The following is a 17,434-nucleotide window of genomic DNA, read 5'->3' as shown; positions in this document are numbered from 1 at the left end:
CGTATGTATGTGTGTATATATATATATACATATATATTTTTTTCTCTTGTACATATGACATCTTATATATAAAAGTGTGTATTATTACGAATTCAATAATAATTCATAATCAATTAACAATACAAGTTACATAATAGCAAAGCTTTGATTCTTACGTGAATTATTTAATATTTTGTTTCCAAATTTTATAAAAAATTTAAATTATGATTGATTAATTTTCCATTATTATAAAAGAACTTTATAATTTAAATTAAAAAAAAAATATATATATATATATATATATATACACACACACACATACATACATACATAGATGAAGAAAAGAAAATGAAGAATTTATTTCTAATTTGATTGGAAGATGGAAATAAAAAATCTTATTCTTATCATTTCTTTTTAAATGTTTACAGTTCAATAGAATAAAATTGTAAGATTTTGTAAAATTAAGAAACTAAAATTAAAATTATTTATTTAATTTCATTTCTTTGATATATTAAAAAAATCACATGTATATTTGTAAAAATCACATGACTTTATTTCTTTTTTCGTAATAAAAATTTGAAAAAGGCTACGTGTACAAGTTAATTTATATAAATTATTTTTAGGAGATGGAAATAAATATTAATTTTATTCCTCAAGTAAATGTTCGATCTATGTGCTTTAATATCATATCATCTACATTAATACTCAACAGGAACAGAATATTGAGAATATAAAACATTTATTTCATAATGCATTAAATTCTAGCGACAATTGATAAAATTAATAAAGTTAAACTTTAAATCACAATAGTTCGAAAATACAATCGGAATTCAGTGATATCAATCGTAGTGAAAGATATTAGAATTAGGATAATTTTTCGCTGAAATAATTCTACGAGGAAATGAAAATAAAATATTTTGTGATTATATTTTGCAAAATATTAAATATTTCGTTAAACTTGGCTAGCACGTGACCTTGCCGAATTATTATGGCATATCGCATCATGTTTACGATCGTCGAGCGCTGAAACTAACACTCTGTACTCCTCGTATATCACGATGTTATTATTCATGCTATCATTCGCATAGTGATACTCGTGCGGGTAGATAGAAGGTGCCACTTTATGTGTTGCGTTACTTTTTGAGATGCAATTGCAACATGAAAACGCGTTTAACAATCATTATTTCGCGCGATTAACTTCTACGACTAGCAATCCATGAAATGTAGCACATTTGAAATGCTTTCAAGGTATAATCAATTGAAATTTTATTAACCACATCATATAGCATTAGGATAAAGATATTTTTTCAATTTTCTGTTATTAATATGAACAGAAAATAGATAAAATCTGAATCAAATGTTATCGTGACCTGTTTAATTAATAATTACAATCATAATTAATATTCGAGTGAGTGTATCATATAAATCAATAGTGTATCATATAAATTTGATGATTTGTTTAAAATTTAGTCGTACGAAGTTCTTCTACTGCGTAAATTCGCGAATCAAAACAGATATTGATCATAATTTTGTGCGCTTATATCTTTTTCGCAGTATTCTTTCGTTGCAATATAATAAAAAAAACATGCGTTTAAAGAAGTGCCGTGCAAAATTCTGTGTAAACAGTACATATTGTAATAATTACAGATACGATCATAATTAATTATATTTTCGTGATTGATTGCGATATGAGTGCCATGAAGAATTAAAGAAAGGCGACGACAAGAGAGGAGGAGTTCATTGCGAGTTGTGATGGCGAAGCAACCATGAAGTGAGCAATTTGTCATTTATTATTTTATTTGTAATGTTTCTAAATCAGTTATTTATGATGTTTTGCATTTGTATTTTACGATTTAACGTACTCGCATCGTTGCGCATCATATTGGTGCGTGATAAATTATGTTTTATTTTAATTTAAAGCAATGAATGCGTGCAAGAATATAATAACGAAAATATATGCAGACATATGTACGTATATATGAAGTTAAGAGTTAAAAATATGGATAAATACAATATCTCATAGATCCATTGTTCTAAAATAAATAGTGTATACGAGATATTTTACATTCTGTGTCAGAATACACCAGAATAAAGTATAAAATATCTTGTAAATTATTGATTTTTTGATTACTGCATCTTAATACATCTATATTTAGAATAATTAGAAAAATGTCATGTAACAAAAAGTATATGATTATATTAAAAAAAAAATGACGACCATAAAAAATATTGATAGTGGTTTTATCTGCAAATGAATCAATATCATAATTGTATGATCTTCTCGAAACTTTATAACTTTCGCCTGAACCATTTTCTTGTCAATTATTTCGTTTCTAAAATATTTCACTGTTTTCATAAAAATGGGACACCCTATATATATTTTATTTTTACGGATAAAAGGATTATTTAAAAACGAGATGTTTTGAAGTTGCAAAGTATCTCGATAGTACAAACTTGATCTAGTCAGTCATATCTAAAAATCTAAGAAGGAACGTTTTATCGAACTTTTCCGATTTTCCGACGGTGCCCATAAAGGAACTGAATAGAGACAAAAATCGGCGGAGTATCTCCCCATCAAATTTGTAAGATCGTAAAGCCTCCGCTACGTTGTTATATTCTACCTTCCTCTTTTCCCTCGTATCGAAACTGCGCGAAGTTTTATTATGAAATAATAAAATATGTGAGAATATCACAGAACCTAAAGGTTTTGATTTACAGTCCAAGTTTTATCGTATCAGGTCGAAGCAAAACGTGAGGAAGAAAAAAAATAAAAAAGAAAGAAAGGCAAAAAGAGGAAGAAACGTGAATAGCTGTGGTCTTACCCGGTAATATTTGCGCCTTGCATTTTACATTAGAAAGTTCGAGCTTCTGGCTCTCATCGGTAATACTGTCCTAAGCCGATGCGAGTGGAAGAGGATGAAAGAAGAAGAGAGGGATGATAGTTCGGAAGAGAGACAGCGGCACATGATTTTGAAGATGTAGAGCCGTATTTTGTCGTTTTGCTATCGAAATCTCTTCGACATAACATGGGGTCAGGTTTACATTCGCCAAATTCGAGATTCGAATGTTCGTTTTATACGACGATAAAAGCTCGCAAGCAACACCAGATGCTTCCTCCGAACTGTCTCGATGTGACATAAATGTGAGAAATTGCTTGTGAAATGTGGAAAATTACAGCTTCCATCCTTCACAATTCTTTATAGAATAATCAAATCAATTATCTCTTTTCGCTTTTAATAATAATATAGTACAAAATACGTAGTACAAAAATACGACAATCAGAGCAGAATACTTCTCAAGATCAAAACATTCCAGAAATATAGTGCGAACTTTCATTTGTCTCAATATGTTTGTCCCAATTAAAATTGAGATCGTCGTAATTAACTTTATAATAATTTTAATAAATTTATAATTGACACTTCTTTATTTTTAGATAACATTATTTATTAAATAATTTTATTTTGGCATTTTCCCTATTTAAAGAAAAACACATTAACGTTAATTTTGATATTTTATTTTGATGTAATAAATAAATGATATTTATAAATGATATATTCTATACCCCCTCCCCTTGAAAAAATTATATAAATATAGGAAAATATTTTGAGCTAATGGTATGTAGCTTTTCTTTTCGTGCAAAAATCGATTCTTTTACTTTTAAAATTTACTGATGGCATTTTCGTTCGATTTGCGGAAGTTCCTACAATATGCGCGGAATTTCACAACATCGCGGAGTTACACTATTTCCTTCTTCCTCTTTCTTTGTCTTTCATTGTCTTGAATCTTGTTTCTTCTTCGTTTCTTTCGAACGAGACTTTATCGTCAGGACATTACGGCTTAGCAGTGTCTTGAAAAACTTTCCAGTTTTCACCAAGCGAATAGTGAGTCGAAACCCCCATATAACTCGATTAGAAGACGGAGAAAGAAATGTAAGGGGAAAAAAGGGGCGGAGGTATATAGCATTACAGTAAAGAAGAACAAGAAAAAGAGGACGTAGTTCAATTATCGGTACGCGGTGGTTGCTTTATTCTTCTTATTTATATGTCTCTTTTAAGTTTTCCTTGCAATTCCGCGAAAAAGATATACAATATGTATATAAATATGCTTCTCTCTACTTTTCTCTAAATATTATGTTTCACGATGTCGCAACGTGATTAATATTTCTTTATGATGTATAATATTTTGTAGCTAGGATTATTACATCCAGAATGAATAGCTAAACAAAGTACGCGAAGAAATTAATTACTCTGTAACGACCTTACCAATCTTAATGCAAAAAGATTCCCATGGTTTAAAATGGATGGTTAACCAAAGTACTGGGTAGGAATTAATTACTCTGTAATCTGTAGTCCTTACCAATTTCATTACGAAAGAATCTTTACGTTATACGGCGAACAGCTAAATGAAATAATCGACAAAGATTAAGGACTGGAATTTTATTACTTAATTTTCAGAAGAAGTTTACTTTTTTTGTGCTATTTATTTCACGTTTTGATAATAATTAATATTGCTGCGTAGATAGAGATATTTTTATCACTGTTTTTAAGAAACTTATAATAATTATTAACTGTAAGTATCAAGTAAAATTTATAAACAAATGCAATATGTTTATAAATATATTGTCAAATTTTTAGATTGCACCGGCGGAATTATGTACGGAATTGTGTAATTGTTAAATGACTTCCATTAAATTTCGATTAAAGAGAATTTCAGATTTTTTTTTTGTTCACGGAATTTGTAACTAATTGGATAACTCTTATACACACCGGTTAAATGAGACACGGGCAGGAGGGTGAGAAAGGAAAAATGTAACGTGCGTAGACACGATAGAACGAATAGGGTGAAGCCGGGAGTCCATGGGAGATTTCAAACGTAATAGAGGCGGATACTCTAGCGGCACGCATTATTCTCGTTACGGAGCTGAGGCCGAGGTTTATGGTGCGGATGGTTATAGTCCGTGATAGCGGTTTATGCCCAGCGTTGCTGACTCCTTCCAGAGTTGACGGATGCCGCGAGCTATTGCTTCCCGTCCATTTCTTTTCGTTTTTCCGTTTCGCCCTTGTCTGGACGTCATTTCTCTGTGTTATCGTGAGAGGCAATTCTCAATTCCGCATGCATTAATTCGATTAACTCATCCTACGCCAGTTAACTCGATTTTCTAAATTGCAATTATTATTTATTATGTAAGGTAAGTTTATATAAAATTTAGTTCCTATTTTTATTTTAATTTCGATTTAATAACTACTTTTTCTTCTAAATTTTCTAAAAAATTATAAAACAATCAAATATAAAATGTAAATACTTTCTTTTTCTTTTTGATTAACATCATATGATAAAAATTTAATATTTTATTGTTGTGAGAAATATTTTCTTTAATGCAGAGATAGACTTAGTAGACTGAGTTACAACTTTTTAATAAATATCAATTAACACGCGCAACATTTTATGATACTCCTTTAAACTGAAACGCTCTCGCGAACTGGACTATCGCGTAATAAAAGTTAATTCGCTTTATTTATTAACGGGCGCGTAACACGATGCATCCGCTTGTGCTTGATCACCGACAATAATAATCATTATCGACCGCGGCGTTACAATAGTTAATTGCTCCCTCGTTCGATGAGGTGAGCGTAGATAATAACGAATTACTATAGGAATATCGAATGAAGTGTATTCCCAAGCGCCGCTTAAGCACCGCAAATTATTAATTACCTTCGTTATAATCGGGCCGCGGGTGGATCGTGGTGCATCTATAAATCAGGGTGTTTCTCCCTGCAGCCGGTGTTTTTCCTCCCCTCGAAAACGATTAAAATAGCCGGCGATGAGGGAGAGAAGTGGGGGGAAAAGAGGTGGAGGAACGAGGACGAGGTGCGATTGGTGCCTGAAATAAACTGCTCGTAATTCCCGTACTTATCGAAATTTCTCGTTTTCGAAAATATTATATCCCGACACTTGAAACACGGCGAAGTAGGAAAGGGAGGAGGGAGGCGGAAGGGAGAGATAGAATTGCAGGGACCGATAGAATGGGTAATTCCGCGATTGTCCACCCCTTTGCGTCTGACCGAATCCCCTCACCATTGTCTTCGCTTCCTCCCTTGATCTCACTTGTAAGCATCTTCCTGGCTGCGTTGTAACGGCCCGTAGGACATTACATTAGGCCATAGTGGCCGCAGTAATCTCAGCTATGTGTATCCATTTAGCTCCGGGCATACAGTACGGCCTATCCAGTGTAATCCGAGCTTAATTGCCGGCCGAATCAATGCCATCCGCCGTATATTCGATCCTCCTGATGGCCTCTTCTCCCTCTCTTTTGAATCGGTACTTATTACGCACGGTAGTATAGATTTTGTGGCGTAAAACCAAAGAAAAATAAAAACCAATAGTAATATTTTTACAATATACACTTGTCTTAATTTGTTTTAAAAACACATACCGTCAAGTTATGTAAATCGGCTGTTATTATAACGATATACAAGTATGATTTATTGAATATAAGAATTTATTGAATATAAGATAACAGTCTTGTTGTTACAAAAAGATTGATGATGATTTAATTAAAATTTTATATCGATTTAGAGATTTATTAAACAATTAAAATCACAATAATTATAATCTTTCTAAAATAAAAGTCTTTCTTTTTCTCTCGTTTTGCGGAACAATTAATTTTTCCGATTTAATCTAAGAAACAAGAGCAGGATACTTAACACGTACATATAAACAAAGTATAATGCGACGGTATTAAGAGTGAGAACGATCGTTGATTAAAAAGGCGGTTTAAGACGATGTTAGAGACGGTCGTTAACGTCTCTTTCGCAATGCCCGAGAGAGAAGCGGTTCGATGGCTCGAAGATGATAACAACCCCTTTGGGTGATACGATCCTTTAAGCACGATAATACCCAACGATGAGCTTCCGACGTACCTAAGGGAAATTATCGAGTAGCTACCATGAAACGAGATAATAAAGTTCGTATGATCGTACAAAGTGCAGCATTTTTTAAGCAGTCAAACATTCGTAAACTGTTTGCAGAAAATAGAATTTTACGAATATCGCTATTCTTAACAGTCTTATCGTTCACATCTCTTTTTATACTTAATTACGAGTCGTTTAGATGGGAAGAGCGTGCTTGATAAAAAGAAAAAGAGTCGACTATTCCTTGCGGTTTAAATTTAGACGTAGGTGAGTTTTTGTGGCATTGTAGAGTTATAGGTTCCGCGGTTTTATTGCTCGTAAAGCAAAGGAAATGAATGAAAGTGCTAGTAAAGACACGACCTCTACCTAGAACTCTTTATTGTTTCTGGTTTGTCACCCCGGTCTTGCGAATATACACATGTACATGTACATACATGTACATACATATGAAATTTATTGACACATACAATTTATAATACAGGCATAAGTAGTTATATAAAAAGAACTTGCTATATCGCAACTCATAAAACATGATTTGCACATTATTACAATGTTGTCAACACTCTATTAATATATACAATAACAAAAATCTTTGAAAATTTTATTTAATCATATAAATGTTTATAAATATAATAAAATCACATAAGCAATTATTATTGGCATATTATTATTGGCATTGAAATATTATACACATTAAGAACTTCTAAAAGAAATTTATTAATATTTATAAAGATTAGTCAAAAAAGATTATTATTATTACTTTTATTATTAATTTTTAATTTAATTTTAATTTCTTTTTTTAAATATCAATACTCTTTCCTCTTTTCATTTACAACGCATATATAGAAACATAATCAATTTTTTCATGATAGAAAAATTAAATTATATTGAGATTGAAGAGTAGAAGCTTTCGAAATAAATTTATTCTCAACTTTATGATATAAAGTTTCATAAAAATGTAATAATATAAAATATTTTGTGAAATAATTGATTTTCTGGAGAGCGACAATAAAATAAAACTACTATTTTTAATTCTCGTTTTTTATCGTTGATGGATTTGAGAGAATTTAAAGTTAGCGATATGTGAGAACACATGAAAAATTTTATCTTCATTATGCGACGTTCTTCATTACGTGATTGATACATGATAATTTTAACACATAATTAATATCATTCAGAAATATCGTGAAATTAAATATCATTCGGTAAATGCTGTTATAAATCGTATTCAATCTTTTTCATCGGTGATAAATTTAAAAGTTACATTTTCCCATTGTGTTTAACGAAAGAAAAAAAAAAAGAAATAAATGCAAGTTTGTATCTCAGTTACAGCGGTTTTTATTACGCAGCCAGTGGCAGGATAATCTGAACGCGCAATTAATACATCTCGCGCATAATGCAGTATAATTTATCGTCGGCCACCGCTACATTTCATGACATTAAATATCAGCCATTTTCAGTTGATGCTACGTACGCCAGCTTCTACGAGCTATTTAATCCTCTATTTAATCCTCTTTGGTCACTAACATATCGGGATCGATCGGCGAAGCTCCGCGAGGCGAAGGCTGGTGTACCGCGAGCGCATTCAATTAATCGCATGGCCGGCCAGTGACGAACGAATCGAAATTCCACCCGTTTCTTGCCGCATCTTGACAAATGGATCGCACATCGGCTTTCGAAATGCATCCGCGCAACAATGTGCAACTAACTTCTACTGGAACGATACATGCGAGTGAGATTTCAAGCTCCTCGGAATTTTAAATTCAAACAAACATTTGGCGTCAAGCGATTTTCACTTCATGTGCGTTTATCGTGAATAATGTTATTGGGGATAAAAATTATGTAGAAAAGATCGGACAAATAGCGAAAAACTTCCACATATTTGTAAAAAATGATATCTCTTTAGCAAAATTATGTTTTAAATTATTTCTGCGTTATCATTGTACAGGTGTTTATTTGCGCAAACATATTCGTGACTCAGTAATTTTTTTACTTAAACTTTTACTGTTTACTTAAACTTTTAGTTACATTCCGGTGGTTACGTTCTTATTTGTTTATTTACTTAAATTATGTAATAGGAATATTATATTATATAATTATTCTGTAAGTTACTTATAGTTTGTCAAATTTATTATAAGGCGACTAGATCAATTATAATCATCGGATTTCATAACAAGCACGAATCATCGACTTTTGTTCATACCGAGATATAGACATGCCAGCAATTACGTCGCACTTTATAACAGGAATTCTATCTTGTTCCAAGCCACAGGAATTATTCATGCTCTTCTTGCGCGGAAACAGTCTCGAAGTAGAAATACACGTGACTAAAATGCTCAGCCAAATTGAAATTCGGTAGCGTTAGTTTCGAATCTGGAGCATATAGTAGGCACATTGTATATATAGAATATCCTGAAGTTATTCTTTTCGCGGAATTTTCCTTAATTAATCTAAAATTATCTTGTAAAAAGTGTTCTTTGAGCAATATAATCATTTTTTATTAATAACTATAAAATACAAAATAAACTTTTGAAAGAAAAAACAATATCTTATCTTCACTTTTCCAGAAATTTTTGAATAATTTTTCGTATAAGATTTAATGTAATGTTTAATTACTGAAATAATAATTTTAATATATTGTTTCATGTAGAAATAAATGTTTATGGCTGGCTATTTTTATACACAAGACGAACAAGACACAAAGTAAACTCGTTACCGATCAATAACATTCGGGCAAAAAAAGGCGAGTTGATTTCCAGTCAATAATGTGTTAAAAATGAAAACATTTTGAAATAAGAAATCATGATTAAGAAATCATGATTGATTAATCGCATCTTTATAAAAAAGACTTAACAGTAAATACATTAAAGGATCTGTAGATGAGCGAAATGGTGATAACTCTAGGATGCTTCATGTAATTGAATTACTGAATCTTCTGTGTATTTGTATATGTACGTGCATCACGTTCATTTGGCACGTGCAGAAATGTCAACGACTAAATATCGTGCACCTGAATTGCATCTTCGCCTGTGGATGTATCGAGTGCCTCGAGATACCAACATGCATTCTCAAAGGTGACCTCTTCGTATACGAAGAATGTTTGACCTGGATCCGGCAAGAAAAGTATCTCGGCCGGAAGAAGATGCTTTTAAATCTTGAAAAGGGATTGCTTCGTCGCGTGGAACTCGTTAGAGTAGTATGGCTTTACAGAGGACTCGATTTCCAACGTATTTTATATGTGCTTGACCGCGTTTTATTATATTTTTATGTCAAGAACAATATACAAAAAATATACAAAATATATACAAAAAATTTTGCTAGAAGGTACTAATACGTTTCAAATTGAGAAATCGTTACTGAAATGCACAGACGAATTTGTAGATGAATTTAAACTAAAGTTTTGTTATGTTCTCACTTTTACGGTCATTTATGTAATGTGATATAGCTTCACTATCAGAGATTACATCATGAGATTACAACTTATCGAGATTAATTTTTGAGTGCTTGTATTATAAGAGTTATATATTGAAAATTTTTTTTCGTTTATTAAATTTAATATTAAATTAATATTAAATCTTTAAAATTATAAAGAATTTAATACAGGGAAAAGATTTTATATATAAAATTAGTCTTTTATTTGTTTTATAAAAAAAGAAAATACAAGCAAAGAGGTCAATTAGATTCAAACGACCCGATGTGATTATTTAACTTTGTAAATAATAAATTATTAAATATTAAGATAAATTGAAATAAGTTAAGAAAAATTTAATTTCTTTTCAAAATTTTATTGAATATATTTTAATAAAACGTTAATTAATGCTTTAATGAACAAATTGAAAAACACTTTAATTATTAATAAATTTAATATTAAAACTGGAGAAATTGTGTTATTAAAATATTGAACTTAATTTTTTTTAATTTAGCTACGCGTATATTGAGAGAATACATTTTTAGAATTAGAAATTAATATCTTTAAAATTAAAAAAGTTCAGATTCCTAAAATTATAAATTCACGTATCTATTTATCCTATAAATTAATAATTAGAAAGATTGTATAATTGAAAAGATTACAAATACGTTAATATTCTTTACAAATGTTATCATTATACGTCGATAACCAATTATATTCTGTTTGCAAGTGCGATATTGCTCGCAAAATTAAATTATATTTTATGTATTAATTCCTCTCGATTCGCCTCTTTTGCTTTCGTTTTATTAAAATTATTTACTCGTATTTGTCGTCCCTCATACCGAGATCCCATTTTTCCTCACTACAGTCAACTTCGGGAAAATTACGTGGGAATAAACCTGGGCAGTGGTATACAACATTTTCACATTGATAGAAAAAAGAGAACAAGCGAAGTAAGAGAGAGAGAGAGAGAGAGAGAGAAAGAGAGAGAGAGAGAGAGAGAGAGGGAGGGAGGGATGAGCGAGAAATAAACATTGATTTTTGAAAGATGTTTTGTCATACGTTTTCCAGTGACAATGGAAATTAATAATCCGGTTTCCCATTGATATGCTTATTATTTATCACTTTGTTTTCCGGACGATTGTGAAATTTACGTTTCGAGTTATGAAATATTTACTCCATTACGTCCCAATGTAATTACGGAATTTGCACAAGAAATTGTTTATGTCGAAGATGACCAACGGAAAATGCGAAATGCGCTTTAATATATAATTTACTTCGTTCCATATTGAAACCAAACTCGCCCACGCGTCCGATAATAATGTCGACCCATTAAACGGCGCGAAAGTTAAATTGTTTTAATTGCATTAAAAAGTTAGAAAAGCGAACCGCACGTTAAACTCGTCGGTTATCGTGGATTTGTTTCAATTAAATGTTTGGAGCAATTATATTATTAGGGCGTGTTCAACGAGTTAAATTATATCGCCGAAAATGTAACGTAATTTTCCTGGGTTACACTAAAGTGAAACGAGATTCAAGCGATATGGATGCAGTTCACATTATAAGTGGGAGACGTCTAAAATATCGCGCACATTAATAATGAGGGATTTTAATAAACAATAAAATATTTAGTTTGAAACTTTGCTAACATATTCACTTCTAGACTTTAAGTCTTTGAATCCTTTAACTCTCATATTTTTCACGCAATTTATTATCTCCCGTATTTTTTAATTAGTAAGCAAACATTGATTTATATAAAAATAAAATACAACGTATTCTCAGTGTATAAATATTATTTTTATTTGCTTTATTTATTATGGATTTAAAGTAATAATGTGTGTTGCTTGAGAGAAGCTTTTTTTATTACATATTTATTTGTAAATTTGATTATGATACGAATATAAAGCTGGATTGTATTCCTTATAAATATCTAGAAACTTGGAACTTGTAGAAAAGAATATTAAACTCTTTGCCTATCTCTCTCTCTCTCTCTCTCTCTCTCTCTCTCTCTCTTTGTTAATAATTCATGATATTCCACTTTTCACTTTATCCGTCTATAAGACTTTTTGCACGCAGCTTATCATCTCATTGCTCCGGTTTATTCAGATTATTTGTATAATATCCAACGTTTTCCATAATATTTTACATTTTGCTACACTGCGTGACCAAATGTCCGAAGCACACATTTATATTCCATCGGAGCATGCGATAGTGGTCTTAAATCAACTGTTGTATCGTGAGATAACATCTCGTTGTACTAAAAAAAAGCAGGTAGAGTTAAAGGGATATCATAAAATCTGGAAGGCCGAGTATCTAAACCAAAGAAACGTCTAGTATAGAGACCGAGCAAAGAGCATTTCTCTCCGTGTTCACGGAACCGCGTTACCCCTCGGACGGCAGGAGGAAGGAATTGGTTGGTCCGATCGTGTTTCCTGACCATGGCGCCTTCCAGATCCCAGGATTATGCCGAGCTGACACGAGACGTTACTATACGTCCGACGGCATACGTAGAATGGACACGGAGAACACTTCGGCGGACGTTGCACGGCACTAAATCCCTGGATCACGACACTGTGCCTGCTCCTGAAAACCTTCGAATCTCCTCGCTCAGGACCGCGGAAAGGACTCCCGTCGAATGTACGGGATCATTGTCCCAGTGGCTTACAGTGGCTAAGTACTGCCAAAAATTCTAGTTGTCGTGTAACTTAGTCGATTATTTTCAGACAGGAGTAAAAACACACAAGTTTTATAATCGATGTGTGGAATGCACGCATGCTATAGACAAATAAAATGTGAAATTTTCTTTTAGTGATGTCAATTTCGAGAAAGCTTTTTTGGACAGGAAGATCTTTAGAATTCCTTTAGACAATTATTAATTATGTATATCTTATGTTATGTTCCAGAATATATTTTATTTTAAATTGCATTGCATTTCAAGTTACTTTATATAGAGAGAATTTTTTTTAATTATTTAAAATGTTGAAGATAATTTTTATTAGGATAAATAAGCAATTTGAGTAGTTTAAAAATTCAAAATACCTTCATTTAACACGGACATGTCAATTCAATTTATGATCACTAATTGTCTATTACTTTTGTAGAAATTACAGTTATATTATACGTATATCTTTGCGGAAACGAGATACATTGAAATTTGTGATGTATTCGCTGCGTAGATAAAATAGAAACCGGGTTAAGGATGCTTAACTTTGACGCGGTGTGAAGAGACATTTTGTTACAGCTTCATGACACCAGGACGAACAAAGGCGGCGAAACGCGCGGCGAAATAAGTGAATTCCTCGCGGAAGGCATTTGGAAACGCGTGGTAGACCTACGAAATACTGTTTCGATATCCTAAAGGAAGGAGGGTTTGACACTGACATATCCGCCGGAGCGTGATTGAAAGATCTGTATTTCTCCGTAAAATTTCTAGAGTAGCGATTTCAACCTCTTATCAATCCTTCTCTCGTATGAGAATATCTTGTGTTAGAGGCTCAAGAATATATTCCGATCACGAAAAAGAAGATGATAGAAAAATTGCTTTATATCTGCTATTTGCAATATTTTCTTTTAATAGAAATATTTAATATTTAATCGCATTTATCAGAATAGATAGTTAAAAATTTGAATCTAAATACATTTGAAAGTTGCTATTACAGATACATGAGACAAACTATGTATACAAATATTTTTTTCGTGAATAAGAAAAAATAAAATACGTAATTATATTACATAATTCTGCGTGTTTATAGTAAACTATTTATCTATTATGCCATTGAGAGAAGGCAAACAGTAATCCTCGCTTTTTGCTTTTGGTTGTAGCATTTTCGGCTTCTTCTCACGGCGGTGCTCGTTACTCGAATTCCAGCATCGGGGGGGGCTTGTTTCAACCGCTTTGTGTGTGAGTCAGTCACGTTGCACGACGCTGCCGTTTCGCTTCATGCAAATTGCTGAACTCGGCGAGATGCATACGAGCGTCAGAGTCGGGGATTCGCGCTCGTTCGTCTCTGTCAAGTCTGCGCGCGTTCTCCAAGCATGGAGGTTCCGGAGAACTCCCGAAGATTGAATGTCGCGTGAATTTAGCGTCAGTTTGACACTCATTGCTGTGGGAATCACCTTTGATGATGGCATTAATAATCGACCCGTTCAGCAGCTCTTTACAGCCGTTTAAACATTTAAAGCGGTTAGATAATTAGAAATCGAGTCGATATTTTGTATGCACGTACGATCAAAAATTCGTGTCAACTCACTTTTGAACATTTAAACATTTTTCTTCTATATAGAGAATTGTTTTCGTATGAAGAAATATAAAATTTCATGTATAAATGCGCGTACGAATAATTGCAGCGATCAAGAAGTATTTTAGAGAAGTATTTATAAAAGTAGCTATTAAATAACAATTTTCTATTTAATATTACTAAAATTACTTTTGAGCACAAAGAAGAAGAAGAAAGAAGAGATTTTATATTTTTCACACATATATATATATGTATATGTGTTCATGTATGTCGGTATATATTATTCTGATTTGTACTACAGTGGGTTACTATTGAAACGTCAACGCTTTACGAAGCATTAAATGAATCATTTCGGATCTGCCTCTGACATCGGATAATTTATATTCAGACCGACTGAAAGCGAACGGGTGGGTCAGAGCAGGAAAATTAATCAATTCTAATTAACGCAGCCAATCCAAACGGCTAACTTCGGCATTGCTTTTTTTTATTCCTTATTCTGACACTTTTCGATGTTCGTGCAGATTTTTACATGCTCTAACGTAATATTCTTTTTCATGAAAATTATGAAAGAGCGACTGAATAAAAGATTACAAAATGACTTTATTGTTCTAATTTAAAATATTAAAGTATTATATTTGTAAAAACTTCTGTTATTAATAAATTATGTGCTTATTTCATTTTCAATATATATTCATAAATTTACAAAATGATATTTATATTTATACATATAATGTACAAATTTTATTTATATTAATGTATATATATATATATATATATATACATTAATATAAATAAAATATAAAATAATATATGTAACAATAATGTATGTAATGTAAAAGATTTAATATCGAGACATTGTTTATAAAAGTTTATATCAGTTGATTTATATGCAAACTGATCGTTTGAAATTCTTGGTACATGTTCAATAAAATAATGTTTACAAGATTTAAATTTTGATAATATTCATAAAGATAGAATTAACATTTCTAAAAAAAAAAATGGAGTTTCACAAGAATAATTAGCAACCCGGAAAATTTCAATTATTATGATTATTATTATGATTCGTATTTCAATTATTATGAATCATTTTTTCTGGCTAAGAAAGAAACGTACTTTTTAAACTTAGATATAATATTTATATCTTCAAAAAAATTTTGCAAGAACTCATATTGCCGTAAAATATAATTGAATCAAAACTATTGTGAATCAAAATTTAATGTATTAATTTAATTTATAAATTGTTTGTATACTTTATTTTTGAACAAGATTTTTTTCTTAGGTCATAATTATACAATGTCAAATTACTTAATTTTAACAATAATTAAAATGTGCTGTCAATTTAGTTTTATATGATTATAAATATTTCTATATCTTATTATTAATCGCGTAGTTATATTGAAATAGTATTATTTTTAAAAGTGGAAAAAGAGAAAGAAAGAGAGGGAAAAAGTAAGAAAAAGTAAACAGTGTTAGTATTATAAGCCAATTTGGTATTATTTAATACGGTTTGTCATACAAAGTAGATGAATGTAGCGGTGACATTGGTTATGGTTTGCATGCGAATTATAGCTAGGGGATAACGCAAGCAGTCAGCTATTGCGCCATCCCTCGTATTATTGTACAAAGGGTAGGACATATTCGATTCACAGCATAACAAACGGCACCCACGAGCACAATCACCACATCTCCCTTGATAAGCGACTTCGCGATAAAGATTGATTGCGATTCTTTTTGTGATTCGGAAAACGCGCGCACGATTTTCGCCACCTTCATGAACGCGATCATGGAGAAAAATAGTCCTCGGAACACTCACATTTTTCTTTTTTTATGTATTCTGAAAATATTTCCATTAATATCCAAAACGAGCAACGTATATCGAGTTGGTACAATCGTTACAAATTGTTCGAGTTATTAAAATATATTTTACATGAAAATTTGTTGCAAATGAAAATAATATTTTAAAATATTAAGTATCAAATATTGTATATGTAAAAAAATTGTGGCAAAATTAAATCCGCGTAATTCGAGACAATTCTCCAATATTATTGAAATCGTTTGAAATCGTTTTGAATGAGAAGTGAGGATTTCTAAATCCTATTATGTGAGAAGAGAGTTTCATTAAATTTAGAATGTTCTCTAAGAAAATCATGGAGGTGAAGAAAGTGAAAGAACTGTACGTCGTGTCGGAAATAAGGAGCTTCGATGAACGTTTCAGGATCGCGTATTGCGAAGACGACGGTAGAAAGGAAGAGAGAAAATGAAACTGCTGAAGTGAGAATTCTCTTCGGTGAAAGCGTCGACGCAACTACACGGCAGTTTTTTTTTTTCTCCGTCCGTCGACCGAAAGTGACGAGGGTAACGAGGGTGCGTTCAAACGATGTGTGTTCTTCCCGCGAGCTCGTTTTTCGTGGGAACTACTGCCCGACTGTTTTCGGAAATTGGACGAACCCTAAAAACGTCTCCCGTGACTTGCTATCATCACGCACGAGCTCGCTCGCTCTTGACAAACCCGGAAAAATGGCCACAGATTCTTTTTTAGAGAAACCAAAAACTCGTAAATGTAACGGCCACGTCGATTCAATTCCAATTTGTTTCACTGCGCAACGATTTCAACCCTAATCAAAGTCTTAAAGTACATAAGCGACAGTTGTATGAAAGATAGATCATTAAATGCTATACATTTATCGTGCGGACATGCGGTGTGTCATAAGCTATAAATATGAAAAATTAACTGTACTTTCATCGGTAGAATATGTATACGTTCTTTAACACTCTTGGCAAAAACGTACGATTAATTTTGCTTATCTATGAGACGTGACATTTATCTTGCTCGACTCTTCAACATATTTAATACATCCTTTCAATACATAGTTACCATTCATTTCACAAAGATGTCT

At 31.9% G+C, this 17,434-nt stretch overlaps 1 protein-coding gene and 1 long non-coding RNA gene across 8 annotated transcripts in view; one reads left to right on the top strand and one right to left on the bottom strand.

Annotated features, from left to right (window-relative positions):
- The window catches only part of Rbp6 (RNA-binding protein 6), a 596,225-nt gene that overhangs the window by 60,373 nt on the left and 518,418 nt on the right, over window positions 1-17,434 (bottom strand). The gene's annotated exons all lie outside the window — the stretch shown is intronic.
- Window positions 366-3,666, top strand: LOC148936107 (uncharacterized). Its single transcript, XR_016139857.1, has 2 exons — window positions 366-1,227; window positions 1,627-3,666. It is a non-coding gene; the product is annotated as an uncharacterized LOC148936107 (long non-coding RNA).

The sequence above is a fragment of the Pogonomyrmex barbatus genome, unplaced genomic scaffold (genome assembly GCF_055798465.1).
Source record: "Pogonomyrmex barbatus isolate J1 unplaced genomic scaffold, ASM5579846v1 scaffold3, whole genome shotgun sequence".
Lineage (NCBI taxonomy): Eukaryota > Metazoa > Arthropoda > Insecta > Hymenoptera > Formicidae > Pogonomyrmex > Pogonomyrmex barbatus.
Note: the sequence above shows the minus strand (reverse complement) of the source record. Positions and strands in the feature narration are given on the sequence as shown.